Genomic DNA, 15,571 nt, shown 5'->3' with positions numbered 1-15,571 from the left:
TGAGAGGTGTGATGTTCTAGTATCTGTTCTAAGAAGTACGTTAGACACACATAAGAATAACCAATGGTCAGAAAGATCACATGTTACCAGCTACCACCCCATGCAAATTAATGGCATTTAGGAGATATTCATATATGTGTGTACATATGTAAAATATGTGTTAGTATATATGTAAATCAAATAAAATATTATAATCTAATGTAAAATCATATAAGCAAAAGCACTGTGCTGACATAAGTATCTTGGTGTAAATAGATTACAATTTTTTATTGAGTTGTCATAATGGGAATATTGTGAACCAAGTGGAAGTTGTAAAAAAAAAGTCATCCAAAAAAAAAAAAAAATCCTGACTACATGAAAAGATGCACAGTTACTATAAGGCCTCTCCCCTTATTTACTATCAGTGTCAGAAAGTCTCTTGGAATAAGTTAGGAGAATTAAAAACTCTTAACAAGACACAAAAATGCACTCTCTGTTAAAGAAAATAAACCAAAAGAAAAAAACAAATGAATGGACAATTAAGATCCTACAGATAAAAATACCAATTTTTATGGGAAATATAGCCTTAAAATAAAAAATGAGATTATATTCTAATTTCACCTTTTGAATAAAGATATACAAAATTTAGCTGAATACCTTCGTATTTTGCACTTACGAAGAAAAAATGTATTTGCAAATTATCCTGCCTTTTGAGTATTCTAAAGTTTTAGGTTTGAATATATTTCATCTTAAATGGTCTTAAGCACTATGCAGTGGTTGGTGTTTTAAAAATACCACTGTGTGTGGAACTTCTAAAAGTGATTCAAAAAATTTATATTTTTGTAATAATTTAGTAATGGCCTGGATATTATTTTTAACAAGACTACTCACCATGGAATGGTGCAAGATTTTTTCGATGAGTTTATATTCACACATGTTGAAGATGGTCACTATATTATGAGAAAATGTCAACCATGGCAGTATTTTGACTTGAAAACGAGATAAGCTGAGAAGCATATTTTAAGTATAAAATAAATGATTGCATGCCTTTAAAGACAAGAAAGTAAAAGCACGATAAACTCTGACTTTGACACATTTAAATATAAAAATTAACATAATGTGATTTACACACTTCTCTTTAACTCTTTCAGTACTTTCTCAGCCCCTTTCCCATTACACCTGCGTCCCCGCTCCTGACCCGCGGTGTACACACCCCCGATCACACGGGGGAGCGGGGACCCGGGCAGTGAGGACCAGGGACGCGGACACTCACCCGGTCCCTGCGGGCGAGGAGAATAGTCGAAGCGGGCCCGGCAGCGCACCCGTCCCCTCCTGCCCAGCCGGCCGGGGCCCCAGCTCGGTCAGGTCCACACACACCCCGGCAGGAAGCGGGCGCAGGCAGTGGGAAACCGGCGTAACTTCAGACAGCGGGCGGGGAGCGTCCTCCTCCCGCGGACACGCAGGCAGCCCTGTCCTGGAGCCTCCATGGCGCCGCCCGCTCAGTCCTGAGGAAAACAAGCTCCGCCCCCAGGGAAGATGCTGGCTGCTGACGCGGACTGCGCATGCGCACCGCCACTTAAGACACGCTGGCTTCGCGCGCCCCCTTCAGGTCCTCGAGGGCGGTGCAGTATACTCAGAACTCACTGTAGAACACATGACCCCTCCCAGCCAGGATGCTAAATCACTGGAAATCTCAGTGCCCTGGCCTCTTTGTTGATGGCACTGGCGATGCGCTCATCCAGCCATGCCTGCTCTCTTGCCTGGCACATGCCTCAGTCATTGGAATCCCGCCTGAATCAGATTCTGTTCTGGAGGAAGGACAGGTGCAGAAGAATCTCAAAATTCTAGACTTAGAAGATGATCAGGAACCCAAACTCAACTCTGTCAATTCCCTGGGGTCCCCTGAGGAGTGTGGTTTTCTCAGAACCATCTGCCCTGTGTCAGGAGCAGACCAAGCCTCAGGTAGCTTAGAGAGGCTATCATGCAGCACATGCTTTGGACGGTTCTCAGTTCTGACCTGCATGATCTTGAGACCCTTTTGTAACTCCTAACACTGTTTTCTCATACGTACAGTGACGGTTATTGACGACTGAGTTAATCCTCTTACAATGCTGAGGTGCTATTGTTCCTTGGAAAACAATATTTTGAAGGGATCAACTGTTTATCACTTCCCCCTAATTAAGTATGTTTTTAAAATTAGAAATGTTTCAGGGGGCACTCAGGTCCTCCTCTTGCACCAGTTCCTGGTGTTGGCAGTTTCTGCTCTGAGCTCCAGATCCTGATCCAGCCGGTGGTCTATGGTGATGCCAGTGTGTGCATGCTCTTCCTTGTGCACCGGTGTGGAAAGGAGACAGCCCTTCCCCTACATGAGGCTGCAACATTCTGACACTCAAAGCAGGCACAATGAAGAATCAGCTAGAGCCCCCGGTACCAGCTGTCCCAAGTAGAAACATCACCTACACCACAGTGTTCCTGTGCTCCTATCAGGCCTTCACTACTCCCAGCAGGCCATGCATGAGCAGTGTGACAGGTGACTGCCTGTCCCAGCACAGCATGGTGGTGATGATCCCACCTTATCTGTTTGTCTTTGGAGTGTCCCCACACCTCTCTGAGCTTCACTTTGCTCTTCTCACAGGCAGGGTTGTACAGGCATGAACCTCACAGTGTTATGATAGGTAGTCATGGTAGCTGCTCACCCAGTGGCAAGCTCTGCCGAGAAGGCTCCTGGGAGTGCTGTGTGTCTTCACACTTGTCCTTCACTCTCCCCAATGAAAACACTCTTTGCCTTATCCTTCCCTGGCCTGTGGCCTTTCTGTGTTTGCAAAAGAACATGGAAACAATCTGTTTGCAAAGAGGTTTTGAGGTTCTGTCCATCTGGTCCAGGAAATGCTGACTCTGCTAGATGTGCTGTTGGGTGGGCTCTCATGGGAGAGGCTTGAGCAGGACTTCCCTTGGCAATAAGCTGCCCCACCCAGGCCTTTCCATGATCCAGACTCCTGGGACCAGGGTGCAAATCCCCAGCTCCCCACTTGTCAACAATGTGACCTGGGCAACTTTCTCAAACCCAAGCTTTGTCCACCCAAATTCATCAGAGATGGGGGATAACAGGATGTCCTGCACAGAATGTCTGTGCAGATTAAGTGAGGTAGAACAGACAGAACAGTGGTGGGGCCTGGCCCATTGGTTGGCAGAAGGGAGCTCACCATGTGCAGCAATTTCCGCCGGTCACCCAGCAATCTGCCCAGAGGCTTAGCCACTCCATCACTATCATGTGTCTGAAGTCCACTTAACCACATGGGAGAGAAACAAACACATATTCTGAGTGTAGCTGCCACAGGGAAAAGTGTACCTGAGCGGGGAGTAATACCAGAGGGTGATCAGGATGGTGGAAGATGCCCCCTGAGGTTGAGCAGAGTGGAGCTGCCCTCCAGAGCCTGGGGTTAGTGAGGATGTGCTTGTAGAAATGCCTCTCTCCTTTAACCATCAATGCTAGGTCCTGCCGGTACTGAGTCCCACAATCGGTGTGCTGCTAGTGCCCTCAGCACAGAGAAAAACCCAGGGGTTCCCACAAGGCTTCTGCCATGTCCTCTGCTTCCTGAACTCCCATTCTGGTGACCCCACCTGGGATGCAGAGATGAGGTGAGGCAGGGGCTTGCGCTGTCAACACCACTGCTCTACCCTGGGAATCTGACACACAGTAGGTGCTCGGTAAGTCATTGTTGAATGAACAGCAATACTGGGCCAAGTTTCTGTGGGTGTCTGTGCCCCCAGATCAGGGACCCCTCAGGGCCCACCTCACAAGTGACATGAAAATAATAATGCCACCAGGAGCAATAACAGTTCCTCAGAATAAGTGGGCTTTTCCAAGCACTCTCCACCTGTTGCAAAGGCCTCCCAGCAGGGAAGTGGACTGTCAGGGGCAACACTGCACTCTCCACTGTAACAAGGAGAAAGCCAAGGGCCACAGAGAGGAGTGCCTTTCCAGTGTCACTGCTCACTTTCCCACCTTTTGGGATACTGGGAGGCTTTTCTACTACATTCTGGCTCTGAAGCACCAATACTGTTTGGACATGCCTCCCTCCCTGGAGCAGGGAACCACTAAGTGACCTGTCACTTGTCACCAAGCAGACAGGCTCATTTCAGCTCATTGTGCCACCTGCAGGTTGTACTAGTAGCAGGATCCTCTGGGAGACATCACACTCTCCCAACCTGAAAACAGGTGAACAGCTCACAGGTTTCCTGGAGAGGATGGTCACATGGCCTTGATCTGGCCAATCAGCATTTTCCATCCTCCCTGGCCACTGTGATTGGCTCAGGGCTGGGCACCAGCCCAATCAGGCTCCACGGAGGTCAGGCCTAGTTACTGGAATCCTGGGAGCAGAGAAGTTCTATTTCAGTTGGGAGTTGAGGGGTGATGATGTCAGCCTGTGGCAGTTGGTGACTATCTTGCTCTCATAAAGGCAGAGCCATGTGAAGATGACACCAGTGGCAGAGCCCAGAGGTGGGGAAGGATGACTTCTGCTGATGTCACTGAGCACCAGGTACAGCCCTGCCTGAAGCTATCTCCCTGTGGATGTCTCAGTTAGGTAAGTCATTCTCTCCTGCCCTGTTTGCTTCTTTAAGCCACTTTGGTTTTCTGTCACTGGTTTTAAGAAAAAGTTTGACTATTCCTTCAAGCTGGCTAAATGGAGACCCTGGAACTGCAACAGTGTGGTGACAGGCAACAATGTGGCTAATAGACTCCAGAGGCCTCTGTTCAAAGAGGGAATTGTAAATGACAAGGGAGAGTACACATGGCCTCAGTGAACAGATTTGCTAGTGGTAGCTCGCAGTTCCTGGATATTAGAGTGCATGCACTCAGCCAAGTCTCAGCTCTGCTCTCACACCTGCTAACTCATACATCTCCTCTCCCACCTGCCCGGCCTAGGGGGGCTGGACACCCCCGGGCACCTGAAACAGCCCAGGGCTTTGTGTTGTAATTTACACAGGCTGCCCCCACTTCTGAGGGTGAGGTTGACTGGGTTCCAGTTTACAGAGAAAACAGACTAGACGGTCTCACTGGTGAGCTGTGGGGGTGGGACCCCAATCTACCATCTGACCTATGACTTCAGAGTGGACAGCCTCCCCACCCTCAGCCAGGATGCTTGCAAAGCCTAGGGGCTCAGGAGTCCTGCTCCCTCCAGCACCCCTCCTGGAGGTGAGAGTGGGGGGTGGCTCTTCCCTATACAACATTCACCACTGCAGGGGCACACGTGTGACCTCACAGTCTGTCATCCCTTCCTTATGACCTGGACCTCCTTGGCAGGGCATGAGAGGTGCCTTTATGTGTGAGAACTGCAGTTCATGGGTGCATACGTGGGCAGGTGCACCATGACTGAGAGGACAGCACCCCAATTTAAGCCCCCTCCATGCTCAGATGATTACATCCTGGAATTGAGGGGTTCCCAGGGGTCAGGTGGCCAATTCTGGCCTTAGGGGCAAATTCTTATCACCCAGGGGGCTAATTTTTAAATTAAATTACACATTTACAATTCAATAGTCAAGCCCCTTTCTCAGCAGCCTTGTAGCCTCTCAGCTTTTACCCCTCGCTGTGACCATGTTCTTAGCTTCAAATTGAGTGCCATTGTGGACATGAACATGTCCCTGTCATGTGTCAACTTCAGATTAAGGGGCCACCCAAAACTCCCCTCCCTTCCCCTTGTTGATACCTCCACACAGGGAGTAGGGCCCTTTCGATGCAATTGTGCAAATGTGTGAGCTAAGGGTTTAGAATGACCAGGCTAGGAGGGGTCTGCCCCACATGGCAGGGCAGGTGGGCTGGCAGGGGGTGATTGTTCACTTGTAAAACTCAGCTGGTGTCAGGCAGCGACAACAGACTGGCAGCCAAGGGCTCAGCTGGTGCAGAGTAAGCGGATTAAATGTGTTCACCCAGACGCCTCGGGGATGGCAGCCCCGGAGTAAGACTACAAGTGGGGAAGGTGGAGGGTCCCCAGTGCCTGGACCTCCACCTTCTAAAAATCAGGACTGAGATGTGGATTTGAAATCAGAACACTGGAGTTCAAAGCTTCCCCCACCACTCGGTCAATAATTCAAAGCAAATGAGCCTCAGTTTTCTCATGTGTAAAATCGGAACATTGAAGCCTCTCCCTCTGAGGGTGTGGAGGGAAGTAAATGCGGTGACAGCAGAGCACAGGAGCTGTCTGGGCTGAGCCTGCACACAGCCAGGCCGTTGTTGCTGCCATGACCACCGTCTTCCAGGGCAGGGTCTGCACACTCTCCCTGTGAAGGTCCAGACAGTAAACATTCTAGGCTTTGAGGGACCTACAGTCCCTGTCACAACTACCACTCTCTGCTGTTGGAGGGCAAAGGCAGCTCCTGCAGTAAGTAATCCAGGCTCGCACCCCCGCTTCCTGGGATAAATATTCCTGAGATACAATTGTCACATAACTTTGTTGGCTTTAGGTGTGCAGCATAATGACTTGTTACATGTGCATATTGTGAAATGATCACTGCATTAAGTTTACTTGACGTCTGTCATCACCCATAGTCACACACTATTTTCCTTGTGATCAGAAATTTTAAGAGGTTCTCTCTTAACAACTATCAAATGCACAGCGCAGTGTTGTTAACTACAGTCACCTTGCAGTACATTATGTCCCCAGGACTTGTTTATCTTCTAACTGGAAATTTGTACATTTTGATTATCTTCCCGAATTTCAATCACCCCCTGACTCACCTCTGGCAACCACCAACCTGATCTCTGTTTCTATGGGTTTCGGTTTATTTTGTAGATTCCACATATAAATGAGATCATAGGTATTTGTCTTTCTCTGTCTTATTTATTTCACTTAGCATAATACCCTGAAGGTCCATCCAAGTTGTCACAAATGGCAGGATTTCATTTTTTTAATGTCTGAATAAGATTCCATTATATATACATATATATGCATCACGTTTTCTGTATCCATTCATCTGTTGATGGACACAGGTTGTTTACATATCTTGGTTATTGTAAATAATGATACAGTGAACGTGAGGGTGCAGTTGTCTCATTGACATAGTGATTTCATTTCCTTTGGATATATTCCCAGCAGTGGACTTGCTGGATCATACGGAAGTTCTAATTTTAAATTTTGGGGGAGTCTTCTTACTCTTTTCCAGAGTGATGGCACCAATTTACATTCCCACCAACATTGCAGAAGTTTCCCTTTTCTTCACACCACCACCATCACTTGTTATCTCTTGTATTTTGATGACACCCACCCTGACAGGTGTGAGGGGATATCTCATTGTGGTTTTGATTTGCATTTCCCTGATGGTGAGTGATGTTGAGCACCTTTTCATGTACCTGTTAGACATCTGTGTGCCTTCTTTGGAAAAATGTCTATTCAGTTCCTCTGCCCACTTTTTAAATCAGATTGCTTGTTTTTTTGCTGTTGAATTGTAAGAGTTATTTATATGTTTTGGGTGTTAACCCCTTATCAGATACATAGTATGAAAGTACTTTCTCCCCTTCTGTCTGTTACCCTAACCTCTGCTTTCTGGATGACAGGGGTCCAGGCACTTGGGAATCTCTGCTTCTCACATGTTTCCAATGGTGGGTGGGTGATGGCTGTGTTCTGATAAAACTGTGCACAACCGTGGGTCACTACCCCTTCTTTTAGAAGGTGGGCTCTGAAGAGTGCAGTGTGGGCAGGGATGTTTCCCTGAAGTCATCATTTGGATGGTCATGTGCCCTGGAACTCACATCTTCTAGCCCGGATGTGATGGGGGAATTTGCAAAGGGAGGACCTTGCAGCTAAGAGACTGACCAGGTGTTTTTGTGTCTTGTTGGAAGCACCTGGAAAAAAAGTTGTGTGGAACAGGGACTCCTCCAGGTCACAAGGCTCAGTTCAGGCTTCTGGGATGCAGAGGCCTGCTCTGAGCCACTCACTGAGGAGGGAAGGGCCTCAGGCAGGAGGGAGGGGTTGCTAGATTTCACTTGCCCTGTTTGTCAAGTATCAGCTCTGGTGATGTGTGGCACATGGGCTTAGCTTTGGGCATGTAAGAGGAGAGGTTCCTGGGGAAGGGCTGGCTTTTTCCTCTGATTGAGGTCCTACTGTGTGCCAAGCACAGCAGTCCTCTGAGTCAGAGCTGGAAAGCCAGGCACAGAGAGGTCAGGGAGTTTCCATGTCACACAACATTAGGGGCATCATTAGGGTCTGATGCAGACCTGACGCCCAGCCTACATTCTCTCTCCTTTCCCAGGACCATCATGATCCCACATGTCAGCATCACCCAGAGAGGCCCAGGTATGGGCACTGGGACCTTTCCTGCCTAACATGCCAGGAGCCTTAAGAGGGAGGACAAGACACTTCCTGAGTCCATGATGCCCAGAGGCTGCTCTCAGCGAGAGGCCCAGCACACACTCTTGGATGAATCCTAGCTCTGTCCTGAGTCACTCTGTCCTCCCTGCCTCAGTCCTTCTGCCCACATGGGGCTGGAAACAGCAGCCACTTCACAAAGGTCTAAGGAATCTCCAGGATCCTGGAAGCAGCGCCCTCACACAGGGAGCATGGTGGGGTCAGCCTCCATTGTCTCCTTAACTTTTCCTCACCTCTTTGCTGGATGAGGAGTCCTAGCAGGGCCCTAGCTTGTCCCAATTCTCACCCCAGATCAGGGTCCAGCAGGGGGTGGTGTCCAGGCTGGACTCTGTCCTCTGCCCCTTCTGGGCACCCTCATTCCCTACACCTTGGCTGCCTGGACACTGTCTTCCAGGGGCCACTCTGTGCCTCCCACACCTACCTAGCATCCACCCACCCTGGGTTACTCCATCGCCCTCTGGCCCGTGGACACACACCTACTCCGTGTTGAGTGGAAATGAGGTGACAGCCATGCTGGGCCTCCTGGACAGTCTGGGGGAGCCCGATATCCCCATCCTGCCCACCGCCCCAAGAGCCCAAGTTGGGGAGAGGGTGTGCCTCCATTCATACTCTGATTTGCTCAGATTCTTAGCACCTACTTTGCTGGGTGGATATGGGGGCAGAGGGATGATGTAAAAGCAGGAGACCTGGACAGCAGAGCATGAGAAGGGGGCTAGCCCAGGCTGGTCTCATAACCCCCTTAGCCTTGGCTTTCTCATCTTTAAAGTGGGACAGACTATTGTGAGGTGAGCAGGATCCTGACCCATAGCCAGGCACTGTCCTACACGCATAAGAGATCACTGACTCCTCATGAAAATCTGTGGGGCAGGGACAGGCGTAATCAACCATTTCTGCAGAAGAAGTAACTGAGGCACAGAGAGAACAGGGGAGGTGACCACCCCAGATTACAGAGCCCAGGCCATCTGGTTCCAGTGTCCAGGCTCATGGTCAGTGCCCACTCTGGGTTTCCTTCCTCCCTTCACCCTCCACTAGGACCCATGGCTGCAGCCTCATCTCAGTGTGATTGTTCATGGGGAGCAGGATGGGGGCTCTGAGGGCCCGTTTCTCTGAGCACTGCTTTCCCAGAAGGCTCAAGGGGTTGACTGTATTCACTATTGGACACCCAGGCCTGGGCCCAGGCCAGCCACACTGCAAGGCCTGAATCAATGATTGTTGAGTGAATACCTGGACCTCTGCATATACCTGCATGTTGCTCCCATTTCCTCATCTCCACAGCTGGCTACCCGGCCAACACCTTATGTCATCAGGCCTCTGCCAGGACAGTCAAGGGGACCAGAGCTGCTCATCTGGGGACAGGGAGCCTCAGGGGCCCTGTGTCTGTCCCAAGCATCTCCTGGGCCAATTCACAGGGAAGCCCAGCCAGCTTCCAGGAACAGCAATCAGGTCCCAATCCCAGGGGTGTATAGTAGGTCTTGAGGGGTGTTTCCTGAGACTGACTTTGTGTATGAAGGGGTCCTGGGGGTCAGGCTGCTTTCAACCTCCATTCCAGGCCCATACCCCTGCTGGCAGCATGGAGCTAGTCATAAAGTACACAGGCTGTGGGTTCAAGACTATAGCAGGGCTCTGCTCCCTCTCTGTGGCTCAGTGTCCTCATTTGTAACAGAGAACTAGTAACAGGGCAATGGGAGGGCTCACTGAGACCCTCCTCTGTGGCTTTGGTTGGACACTGCCCTCTCTCTGCTCAGTGCCCTTCTCTGTAATAGAGAACTAGTAACATTTTTCTTAGCCCCTTTTGGCCCCATTTTTCTGAGTCTCTTTCCACATTGAGCCCAGGGCTTTCACAGAGATCACAGACTTGGGAAGTAATCAGAGTGTGGTCTCAGCCCTAGTGGTCCCAACTGAGGCCAGAGGAACTTCAGGAGGGGTGGGAATCCAGAAGTGCTTCATGGAGGAGGTGAGATCTGAGCTGTGTCCCCAAGGATGAGCTGTCATCCAGCTGAGGCCTGGCACTGAGCAGGACCCATGTACATGGTGAATGAGGGTGTGAATGAATGAATGGGCACCCCTCTAACAGAGAGTGAGGGGGGAAGTCCCCCAGGCCAAAGCAGGAAACACAGGGCACCCTGGGGGAACAGAGGGCGGGGCTGCAGTGTGATGCCTGCCTCACCCTTTATGGGTGTCTTGCCCCCACTTTAGCCTGTGTTCTGGTGGATTGGGAGCCCTTGCCTCTCCTCTGCTCCAGGATCCTGCTCTTCATTCCCAGCAACACCCACCTGTGTCACCTCAGTGTCCCCAAGTGGACCTGGACCTGTCTTGTGGGAGATTGTGAAGAGGGATTTGGTGTGCAGCCCGACTGAAGTGGGAGGGAGAGGATAATAGGGACCTCCAGAGGGGATCATGGGCTGGGGGAAATCAGAGGGGTGGGGAAGGCAGAGACTCAGGGCTGAAGGATCCTGCTAGTGGTGGCTCCTTCTCAAGGGGCTTCACAGGGAGGAAGCATTCATGGGGTAAAGGCAGAGCTCAGTTTGGGGCTCGCTGACATGGAACATCTCATCACAGAGACGTCCAGAGGAGCTGGATATAGGGAACAAAGGTGCCACTGATGTCAGTGTCAGAGACTGAGACCCAGATGAAGTGGGGCGGTGGTGCAGGGTAAGGGGCTTGAGGATGTCAAGATGTTAATTCATTGGGGTCCTCAGGGTGGGGACATTCATGTTCATTTCACATGGTGCCTGACAGAGCTAGACTTAGGGAGCTCACTGAGTAGACACGTGCTGCCAACCTAGAGTCTCCTGTTTCCACATAAAGTCACTGGTGTGAAACCAGCTGGCACTCTTTAGAGTCATACACCCTCACACCTGGGCTCTCTGTGTGCCTAGAGCCCAGTGACACCTTACCTCCCACTCCCCACTGCAGGACCCTTTGCACACCTGCATTTCCACAAGCTATAAAACATCTTCTCTTGCTGTGTGTTTACCCTATGAAAACTCATTGCCCTAGGAAGAGAGGCCTCACATCCTGCCCTTATTAAAGTGGTAAAGACTGTTGTTCAGAGAAGCCCCTGTCAGATCTCACAACCAACCAGGTACCTGTGCAAGAATTGATCATGCAGCCCCCTCCTCCTTGTGTGCACAGCACCCTCCCAATAACAGACCCCACAAACTCAACCTTGGCCCTCGTGTAGGCACCTCTTGCCTGTGTGGCCTGATGTTGCCTATAGCAGTGTCCCTATTAAACTTTCCTAAACCCTTCTCAGATGCTGGTAATTCTTTACCAACCCAAGTAACTAGCCCGCCATTGTGCCCACAACACCTGAAACAGAATTGGCTAAATTATGCAGATTGATGATGCAGGTTAATTTGCTGTAAATGTGAAATCAATTGTTTACAAATAAAAGCAACATACATACTCACGGCAGGACTAAGAACTCACACAGATAACTAAGACCCTCCAAGCGCATCCCACTGTGGCCTCAGGGCCTTTGCGCTGGCTGCTCTTTCAGCCAGGATCTCTCTCTGCCTGCTTCTTAAACACCTCCAGGAATCTGCTCAATTTTCCTCCCTGACCTTATTTTTCTCCATGGAACATATCACCTCCGGACACTGTGCATATTTTACTTAATTTTCTCTGTGTCCCCCACCAGGCTGTCTGCTGCATGAGAATGGAGACCTGCCTGCTTCACTACCTGCTGTGCCCGGTATCTGGAACCCGCCCAACACACAGTAGGACGTCAGCGAATGTGTGAAGGGTGTGTGATCACTGTAGGCCACAGACAAAAGTCTTCCCAGCAGTGATGGTAAGAGTCATTCATTCTCTACTTACTGAGCCCTACTGTGCACTGGATACTGACCTGGGTGGGAGGCATGCAGTGGATGAGACACAGTGAGCACACACAGCATGTTAGGAGGGACACGTGCTCTGGAGAGCACACAGGGCTGGGGGAAGTCAGGAGTGCAGGAGTGGAGGAGAAGAGGGCGAGGTGGAGACAGTGGTGGCAGAAGAGACAGAGAGGTGGGGCCCAGGTCTTGCAGGGCTTGATGGCTCCTGTGAGGGCTTTTCCTCAGGGCAGCGGAACCATGGCTGGGCGTGGAGCAGGGGCCCGTGTCCTGAATGCTATGCAGGAAATGGAGAAGGTGTCTGCTGGGGAGATGTGCGTGGAGGAGGCTGTCCCTGTAGACTGTGCAGGCAGGGAAGGCTCCTCTGAGGGGCTGACATCTGAGCTGAGCCCTTGTATGGACCGTGTTTCCACCTTCTGTAGACTGGATGCTTTCGTCTGCCCTGCAGGCCTATGCAGGACACACCCTGTTCTCAGTCACCTGGACTTGGCCTCCTGCCTCCCTTGTGGGCCCTCCCACCCCAGAAGGAGTCCTTCTAGATCTAACGCACTACCTCCTCCACTGGACTTGGACTCACACTGAGCCACTGTCCACCTGCCCAACTCACTCAGAGTCAAGTCCAGACACTTGGGGGAGCCCCTACACCCTAGAGCCCATGAACTTACTCAAATGGCCAGTCCTCAGCCTGCTCACATGCCTCACCCTCCCCTCCTGCAGAAACCCTGTGACAGATCCTGTCCACAGCACCCTGCTTCTCCGATCCTGACCCCAGGCTTTCCCATGGTGTGTGACCCCGCATGGGGTGCAGTCCCGTCCTCCAGTCTGGTGAGTAGAAACTACCTTTTCTTTTTTCTTTTGTTAATATATTTATTTTTTAATTTTTATTTTATTGAGTTATAGTCAGTTTGCATTGTTGTGTCAATTTCCAGCATAGAGCATAATTTTGTCAATTGTGTTTACTCTTTCAAGAAACCATCTCTTGGCTTGATTTTTTCAAATGTTTCTAATATCTCTATTTTATTTATTTCCTCCCTGATCTTTATTATTTCCTTCCTTCTGCTTCCTTTTGTTATTTTTTGCTCTTCTTTTTCTAATTCTTTTAGGTGGTAAGTTTGATTGTTTATTGCAGTTTTTCCTCTTTTTTGAGGTAGACCTGATACTCTCGCTATAAACTTCCCTCTAAGCACTGCCTTTTCTGGATCCCATAGGTTCTGTGTGGTTGTGTTTTCATCATCATTTGTCTCACTGTGTTTTTTTATTTCTTCTTTGATTTCATCATCCACCCATTTTTTTTTAAAGCAGTATGTTGTTTAATCTCCATGCTGTCATTTATTTCTCCTTTATTTTTCTGTAGTTAATTTCTACTTTTATGGTATTGTGTTCAGAAAAAGTTGCTTCAAATATTTTCTATCTTCTTCAAATTGTTAATGCTTCTTTTGTGCCAAAGTATATGATCTATCCTAGAAAATGTGGTACGTGCGCTTGGGAAGAATGTATATTCTATTTTAGGGAAATATAATGTTCTGAAAATATTAACTAAGACAAATTGTTCTATTTTATCATTTAATTTCTATGTTGTCTTATTAAATTTATGTATGGAAGATCTGTCCAGTGATGTTAATGGATAGTTAAAGTCTTCTACCATGACTGTATTCCGATCAAATTTTCCCTTTTTATCTGTTATGTATTTAGGTGCTCCTATGTTGGGTTCATATATGTTAATGAGTGTAATATCTTCATCTATGACTCCTTTAATCATTATAAAATGTCCTTCTTAATCTTTCTTTATAATTTTTGTTTTAAAGTCTATTTTATTTGAAATCACTGTTGATATTCCTGCTTTCTTGTCATTTCCATTTTTGTGGAATATCTTTTTCAATCCTCTCACTTTCAATCTATGTGTGTCCTTCTCCCTAACGTGGGTCTCTTGTATACAGTGTATTGTAGATACTTGCTTTATTATCCACTCTGCACTCTATATCCTTTGATTAAAGCATTTAGTCCATTGACATTTATAATAATTATTGATAGATATGTGTTTATTATATTTTGAACTTTGTTTTGCAGTTGATTTTGTATTTCCTCTTTGTTCCTTTCATTTTCTTTTTGTGGTTTGATAATTTTCCTTTTTATTATCTTGGTGTCTTCTTAGTTTTGTGACTCTATTGTAACTTTTTGGCTTGTGGTTACCCTACTTTGTACATATATTAACCCATTACTATATCTGTTTATTTTAAACAGATAGTAATATAAGCTCAAACTCATCCTACCAAGAACAAGAGAGAGAGAGAGAGAGAGAGAGAGAGAGAGAGAGAGAGAGAGAGAGAGAGAAACCTGTACATTTTCTTGTTCGCCTCCCCCACCCTTAATGATTTAGATGTCCTCTTTTATGATTTCATGTTTATTCTATTGTAATTCATTTTAGCAATCACCTTTCCAATCATGGTTTTCTCCTTTTTGTAGCATCCTGCTTCTTTTCTGTTTAGAGTAGGTCTTTCAATATTTCCTTTAGCATAGGTTTAGTGTTGCTAAATTCTTTTAGTTTTTGCTTGTCTGTGAAGTTCTTTATCTCTCCTTCTATTCTAAAGGATAGCCTTGCTGGATAAAGTATCGTAGGCTGCATCATTTTTTCATTCAGGACTTTGAATATTCCTTGCCCCTCCCTTCTGGCCTGTACTGTTTGTGTAGAGAAATCAGCTGAAAATCTTATGGGGGTTCCCTTGTATCTCATTCTTTGTTTTTCTCTTTCTGCCTTTAGAATCATTTCCTATTCTCAACCCTGGTCATCCTAATTGTAATATGTCTTGGTGTGGGTCTGTTTGGGACCTCCTTGTTTGGGACGCTCTGTGCTTCCTGTACTTGGATATCTGATTCCTTCTTTAGGTTTGGGAAGTTTTCAGTCATGATTTCTTCAAATACCTTTTCAATCCCCTTTGTTCTTTCTTCTCCTTCTGGGACCCCCATTATGAGTAGGTTGGCATGCTTTATGTTATTCCATAGGTCCCTTATATTGCTTTCATTGGTTTTTATTTGTTTTCTCTCAGCTGTTCTGTTGTCCTGTCTTCTAAGTCACATATTCATTCCTCTCAATTATCTAGCCTACATTTTACAGCCTTTAGCTCAACTCTCATCTCAGCAAATGAGTTTTCCAATTTTCACTGGCTCCTCTTTAGAGTTTCAATTTCGTTTTTTGACATATTCTCTGTCTCTATAGACAATCTCTTTTAGTTTCTTCAGTACTTTGATCACTCCTTTCTTGAAATCATCTAGTAGACTATCAATGTCTATTTCATTGATTGTTCTTTCAGGGGATTTATCTTGTTCTTTTAATTGAGAGAGGTGGCTCTGCTTCTTCATCTTGCTTATATCTCTCTGGCACTATGGCTTATGGAG

The 15,571-nt window shown here is 47.7% G+C and overlaps 1 long non-coding RNA gene across 1 annotated transcript; it reads left to right on the top strand.

Annotated features, from left to right (window-relative positions):
- Positions 1 to 2,246: 2,246 nt before the first annotated feature.
- On the top strand, positions 2,247 to 13,448 carry LOC141576754 (uncharacterized). Its single transcript, XR_012505178.1, has 3 exons — positions 2,247 to 4,565; positions 11,986 to 12,138; positions 12,896 to 13,448. It is a non-coding gene; the product is annotated as an uncharacterized LOC141576754 (long non-coding RNA).
- The last annotated feature ends 2,123 nt before the right edge of the window (positions 13,449 to 15,571 follow it).

This window comes from Camelus bactrianus, unplaced genomic scaffold (assembly GCF_048773025.1).
Source record: "Camelus bactrianus isolate YW-2024 breed Bactrian camel unplaced genomic scaffold, ASM4877302v1 HiC_scaffold_28, whole genome shotgun sequence".
NCBI classification, from domain to species: Eukaryota; Metazoa; Chordata; class Mammalia; order Artiodactyla; family Camelidae; genus Camelus; species Camelus bactrianus.
The sequence above is the reverse complement of the archived record's forward strand: the minus strand, read 5'-3'. Positions and strand labels throughout refer to the sequence as shown.